Source organism: Centroberyx gerrardi, chromosome 7, assembly GCF_048128805.1.
Source record: "Centroberyx gerrardi isolate f3 chromosome 7, fCenGer3.hap1.cur.20231027, whole genome shotgun sequence".
Taxonomy (NCBI): domain Eukaryota; kingdom Metazoa; phylum Chordata; class Actinopteri; order Beryciformes; family Berycidae; genus Centroberyx; species Centroberyx gerrardi.
Genome location: NC_136003.1, coordinates 15,332,049 through 15,339,134, shown reverse-complemented (window position 1 = coordinate 15,339,134; position 7,086 = coordinate 15,332,049). Strand labels below are relative to the sequence as shown.

The window sequence follows — 7,086 nt, the reverse complement described above, 5'->3', positions numbered from 1 at the left end:
GGTTATCTACGCTCCTCTGCTGTGGTGGGCCACCTTCAGCACACACTATCACACCTCTACACACACACACAAACACACACACACACCATCCCATCCCACCCTTAAAGTCTCTGGAAAGTTGGCTTAAGTGTATATATGATATCACTGTTGAGCGTCATATTAAACATCCACCAAAATAGGAATTAAACAAAAATAGCCATTATAACACACAACTTAACAACAGCTCATTTGGCTGATGAGACCTTTTTCTCCGGATTTTCGGGGTGCGGTGAGGTCACACTTGGCTGGACATGTCCCTGTCCAGTCCTCCTATAGCTACGTCACACAAAAAAATCTCACATTGCTACTAACAGCGAGACCGAAGAGACAGTTCAGCTTCACCTTTATGTACCTGCAGATTTAGATCTAATTACTGCAGCAGAGGTCCTGCCACCGGCAACGGCGCAGCCTCATTCTGGTCAGGTGGTGAGAGACATACTGCAAGCCATATTATTAATTGATAGAATTAGTTAGCACGCACATACAGTACATTAGCAAAACACCTGATTTGTACTTAAAGCTATGCTTGAAATGGTGTCTCTACACTGTAGCTGTTTATAAATGATATTCAATTATTACTGGTAGGAGATTGCTGATGTCAGTTATCTCCCTGTATATTTATATCCAGTGTCAGGAAAAGAGAGAAATATTGAAAAAAAGTGCAATGTAATTAATTCTCATACTTTCCAGATGGCTTCTATATGCACGTAAGACCACAAATTGCACAAATACAAGGCAGGCACGGAATTACCTTTCCATGTGGTTTAACACCTCAGCCAAACAACACATGCACACACACAGACAGAAGGACGGACAGACACATGCAACCCATAAACCGGAACTTACCATCACACCCATGCCAGCCCTAAACTTCATCACCCCCGACCCACCCAATCCTCCGCTCCCCCACCCTCCACCCCCAAACACCCACCCCACCCTCTCGGTGTATAATCAGAGTTGCCGAGCTAAGCAGAGTGAAAGCACAGGAAAGACAGAGGGGGCCGGCGCTCGACCCCCATTCAGCGCAGTCAGAGGGCCTGCCCGGGCCCCGAAAGCTCAGATTACACCCCACATAATGAGAGGCCTGGCTCAGCAGGCTCTCTCTCTCTTTCTCTCTCTCGCTCACACACACACACACATACACAGACGCACTGTGGCATTATTGCTGAAGTCCTGTTCTGTTCTGTTCTGCTCGTTGGTCGCTACAGTGACAATTGCCAGCACAGCTGCTTTACGTGTCACCGTATGGCCAAGGGAGATAGACACAAACCTGGTGTGTGTGGGTGTGGGTGTGGGTGTGTGGGTGGGGGTTAGAGAGAGAGAGAGAAAGAGAGAGAGAGAGAGAGAGAGAGAGGGAGAGAGAGAGAGAGAGAGAGAGAGAAAGGTGGTGTTGATTGGATGTGAAAAAAGGTGACGGGGTGGGGTGTGTGAGAGATGGGGCAGCTGAGTTCAGGCATGTGTGTGTGTGTGTGTGTATGTGTGTGTGTGTGTGTGTGGGGGGGGGGGGGTTTGTGTGTATTTGAAAATTCAAATTTGCATGTAGGTGAACAAGAGAGGAAGGGAAATGCCTTCTTCTGTAGTATGTAAGCCATATTTGTAAGCCATACCTCCAAAAGTGTTTTTTTTCCTACCCCTTTACTTATTACTTATTACTATTACCAATTCATTAATATCATATGCAGTTACAGATCTTTGGTTGATTTGCTCATTGATACATGCATGCATTTACAACTGGCTTGGTCTCATGTTAGTGATAATGCCAGCTGTCAACTACACAAAAACAGAATTAGGTCTGATGTTTCTGCAGGCTACCAGCGGCATATATAAGACATGATGCAACTACATTGTATTTTATTTTTAATCCCCACCCCCACTACTCTTAGTCCAAATGGTGTGATCCATAAACGTCCTCTGACAACGTCAGTACAGCTCACTTAGTGACAGTGACTGCGATCAGACCAGTTCGCGTCGGAGTTGAAACTGAACACAATGTGAAAGTAGCTTCAGCGAGCAGTTTGTGCTCTCTGAGCCCCGGTGGCGAGGTTCTTACAAAACCATATTGAAAGGTGGCCTTTTCTGGAAGCTCAGTGTGTGGAGGGCTGTGACAAAGCCTGCCTATGCCCTTGGACCTCCGCAAACACACACACACACACACACACACACACACTCAGCACACAACTCACAGCCCACTCGCTCACATGCAGTGTGGGCCTGCATTGTGTGTATCCCTCTGTGCTTTCATAGCACCAAGGCCATTAGCATTGTGAAAGGCTGGATTGGGGCACAGTGTGCTTGTGTGTGTGTGTGTGTGTGTGTGTGTCGGTGTGTCAGTGAATCAGCGTGTGTGCCTGCGCATGCCCGGGGGTGTGAGCATATGTTTGTACATAGAACTATATTACATCTCTGTAGAAGTCTTTCTCTCAAATCATCCACCTCTCTGTGCTTTTTTTCTCCCCCAGGAGTGTATATGTTTGTGTGTGTGTGTGTGTGTGTGTGTGTGTGTATCCAAAAGAACGAGTGAGGTCACAGACTTTGGCTACAAAGGCTCCCAGCCCAAGGTCTGCTAGAGTACAAGCAGTCTTTGTCAAGGCCATGTGTGGAGCGCTCTGTGCTGCATTACAATGGATCTGAGAGAGAGAGAGAGAGGAAGGGAGAGGCGCTAACAACTTGTATTGATTAGCAGGAAAGTGTTCCACCTAATGCCCCAGCCGCTGTTGCTGCTGCTGACGGAAAAACAACAGCACCTAAAAAGATCTCTGTGCCGTCTCCCCTGTCAGATGGAATATGTGTTTTCCTTTAAAGTATTACGCGACGTGACGTCTTTCACGGTTGTGTTGCCACAGGGTTGCATATTTTCCCCCCTTTTGTTTTCCCTGTCATACATGTGTGTGTGTGTGTGTGTGTGTGTACATGCGTATACGTGCGCCCTTGTTTGTTTAACGTTGCGGTTACACGTCTTTTGCTGTCTGTGTCATCCGGCTCTCATATCATATTTTATTACGCATGAGCATGTCTCTGCATGTGTTTATATCACAGCTGTCTGTATGCATGTACCCAGTGTAAGTGAACCTGTGTTTATGGGCTTGGGTGTGAATGTGTATGTGTGTGTGTGTGTGTGTGTGTGTGCCTTGTTGTCTGTCAGCCCCTCTCTCTCAACCCCACCGCGGGAAAGTAAAAACGTCAAGCCGACGCAATATCAACAGCAGCGGGGAGCAGGGGAGCGGCGGAGAGCCTGGTCAGGGAATAGCTCTCCATACGTACATGCATGTGGTGAAATAACTGGACAGTTGGCTCCAGGGGATTGGTCATCATGTATTGACCGGGGAAAGCTATAAACAGCCCACACGTCAGTCGTACGGCGGCCGCACGAACGCAAATAGCGGAGGGGGGGCCATTTTGGTGCTGGGGAGTCGTGGGGGTGAGGCGCGTGTCACGGTCGATCCCGGCTGACAGAAGCGTAATGGGGTTGGAGAGGCAGGCGGAGGTGGGACGGTGGCGGGAGGCGAGCAAACTGAGATCAAGCAACCATGAGTCTTTCCCCCGGGTTGAAGGACACGGTGTGTGTAAGTGTGTGTATTTGTGTTTGTGTCTATGTGAGTCTGAGGTGAGCATGTAAGGTGTGAGGGACAGATGAAGGTGTGTGTGTGTGTGTGTGTGTGGTTGTATCTACTTGTGCCTGTGTGTGTTTCTGTTTTTGTGAATGTGTGTGTGTGTGTGTGTGTGTGTGTGTGTGTGTTGTCTTTTGTATATATCCACCCACCTCCACTGACGTATTATGTGCTCTCTGTTACATAACAAGTATCATGTGAATGCTCTGAATTGATGAGGGATAGCCCTGCTCTCTCTCTCTCTCTCTCTCTCTGTCTCTCTCTCTCTCTCTCCCCCTCTCTCTCTCTCTCTTCCCCCCTCTCTCTCTCTCTCTCTCTCTCTTCCCCTCTCTCTCTCTCTCTCTCTCTCTCTCAATCTCTCTTTTTCAAGACACACAGCACACAGACAGACTGTCTGAACAACCCAATAATACACTCTGCACCTGTCACGGTGCCCCCCCCCCCCACCCCCCCCCCCCACACACACACACATACATGTCCATCCACAAACATAGATGTGCCGATGTGCACACAGACACGCACACGAGAGCTTGCACTGTTGCTCACTCACACATATGTTCAATAAATAAAGACTGTCCTTGCAATGATAAAACAATAAATCTTTATTGGCGGAGGAATACAATACTATTTCTAGTTTCATGCTGCAGTCAAGAAAGATTCACCGTGTACATATTGCCATGTACACTAAATGTTTGAAACTCAAATGACCATGGACAGGTTTACATCCTGTTGCGGAAGTCTTCTCCAAAGTCAATCATCTGTCTCAGTGCACACAGTATCAGTGAATCAGTGTCATCCTCTAAGCTGATTTCTGAGCTGTAGTTCTTCACAGGAAAGATGCGGTTCATTGGAATACCCAGCTTTGAACTGAATTCCTCCATCTAGGTTGAAAGAAACAACATTTCAGTTGACAACTTAATGCACAAGGTGTTGACCTCAGCAGGTTTATTTCCTCAAATACTGAGATCTTTTGACTATAAAGATCAATTATATTCTGAGGTTAGATTATCTCTGTATAATCTATCACAAAATCACCTTCAGAGACTCACCTTTTTCTTCAGGAGCTTACTGTGATAGACATTTCTTATACTTTTATTGACCTCAGGACAGGCTTCATCAATTTTGGTGAGAATAGCCAGTTGGGGAATCCCTGCAGATACAGAACAGAAACCTAATCAGTCCTTGAAGCATAATGTTTTTCAGAAAGTTTGGTAACATTCACAGAACCCAATGTGGCACCAAGACTGCACACACAAAGCAATAAACACCCTGATGTTTTCTCTTACCCATGTTACTGGCTGCTAGTCTGATGTCCCTCATCTTCCCAACGACTTCATCACTCAATCGAGATACTGCATCAGCAGGTATGACACACACCAGAACATGAACGTTGTCATCCACAGTGGGGCAACTGTTGTAGCCTTGGTCTTCCTTTGACAGTGTAGATATAGGATTGAACTAGAAAAGAATGCAAACTCCAGTTAAATAATGCTACTTGCATGTAAACAGAGTTTTTGTTATGTATTTTTCTGTGAACAAAAATTTTTTCATGCAGGACAGATCACAGAACTGGATTATTTGACTGAATGATGTCAAACAGAGTTGAAAGACTGCAGTACTTTTACCTTCTAACCGTCTCTCACACGTCCCTTCATGGCCAGTTTGATGTCTTCTGGGCGGACTCCTTTGTTAGTGTCTTTCTCAAGACCCATGATGTTATTGAAGATGAAAGGGTAAAAGGTCCTGGGGTTTCCTTTTTGGATTTTGTAGGTTGTGTACTGTAAAACACATATGGAGGAAAGTGCTGTTTTTATCACAATGTTGCCATCTATTGACTGGTGGCCTTACACAGTTTGTAATTTGCTCAATGATACTAGTGGCATCACTGCTACTAGCTGATACAGTGTACTGTAATTATCTTTGATGGTGCACAATGCATGGTAGTCAGTTATCACAGATGGTAGGCTACTTTGCCAAATTCGAGTCTTTGACGAGCACAAACCACATGATCATGCAAAGACGAGCCCTGATAAAATCAAACAAGTTTGATCTAATTGTAACGTTGCAGATTGGGATCATAGGAGAGAGATTTGAGTCTTACGCTTCCACACACATAACAATTACAGGTGCGACTAAACAACGCGACTACCCTGGACTACCGGCGACTTTGCCCGATCTCAAATCGTTGCCAAATCGGGCTTCAAAAATGTGTAATGTGTCCCAGCCTTTAGTCACACAATTACACAGAGGCCCCATTTGTGCGGGCTTTAAGTATGGCTACTACCAAACTTATTTGCAAACAAATTATTACAAAAGCCTATGCTAATGTGCAAAAATGCTATGAGGCTAATGCTAGCACAAGGCTACCTCAATATTTTTTACAATTAGGCCCCCATTGCAATATGTATGTCAAATTGTACATATGTTTGATTGTATGATGATGTATGTATGCATGATTGCATGTATGATGTGAAGTATGCTGTGTACTTCACATCTTCATACATCATCATACTTCACATGTATCATGAGTCCCAAGACAAATTTCCCCATGAGAACAAAGTATAAATTATCTTATTTTATCATATCTTACTTTTTTGGTGAAACTTTCACCAGCAGAGGCTGAATCCACCAAAGCTGCACTCGTCATTCTGCCTTGCATGACACTGTTGACAGAGTTGATGAAACTGGACTTTCCAGCACCAACTGGCCCATGAAGCAGAATTCTGAGATGTTGGACCCCTTCATTGTGAGGTTGGTAATCCTTCACATACTGCAGGTGTCTCTCTTTGTCGCTGTTCAATAAAGAAAAGACTTAGATTAGAGCTTAGACTTAAAATATGTTTACTTTCAATTTTACAAATGGTGCATATTTTATGGTTGGTTCTTAGTTGTCACAGACAACAACTGTTTAGTTAACCAGGATCTTATTGAGACAGTGAAAATGTATTTACTCTAGCCTTTTTAATCTACAACAAATAGTAAATAAAGCCAACAAGGCAAGAAACAACAATTTATCTTGTGCAGTTTCAGTTTTGTGTTAAGAAACCGAAGCACACATTAAGGGCACAGTGGCACCAAACAGACTTTAAGTTTACACTTACTCACCCCCATGGCATTTTCCTCCATGGTTGTCTAAAAGCTGACAAGGAAATTTCACGTTACAACATTATGCAATGTTTTAAAGGAGTTACTTTGTCAACATCATGCAAGCATTTGTTGTTTTCTGTGAATGATAATCATAATTGAATTTCGAACAATGTTCTGCAAAGTGTTTTTGCATGTCTTACTAGGAGAAGGTGGGGGGGTTGGAGGTCGGTAAGGTCCTAGAAAGTAAGATAGTTAGAGAATATGTAAACGTGTAATACTTGGAATTATTTCACAGACTGTTTTGAACAACAGCGTCACAGTGTTTTCTCCCAGAGATCTCTTAACAGGCAAC

The 7,086-nt window shown here is 44.5% G+C and overlaps 1 pseudogene across 1 annotated transcript; it reads right to left on the bottom strand.

Annotated features, from left to right (window-relative positions):
• Positions 1–4,301: 4,301 nt before the first annotated feature.
• LOC139922471 (interferon-induced protein 44-like) lies at positions 4,302–6,771 on the bottom strand (annotated as a pseudogene). The gene is made up of 6 exons (XR_013504968.1): positions 6,753–6,771; positions 6,238–6,439; positions 5,273–5,425; positions 4,934–5,105; positions 4,697–4,797; positions 4,302–4,528 (listed from the first exon to the last, which is right to left on the bottom strand). The product of XR_013504968.1 is annotated as an interferon-induced protein 44-like (transcript).
• Between the last annotated feature and the right edge of the window lie 315 nt (positions 6,772–7,086).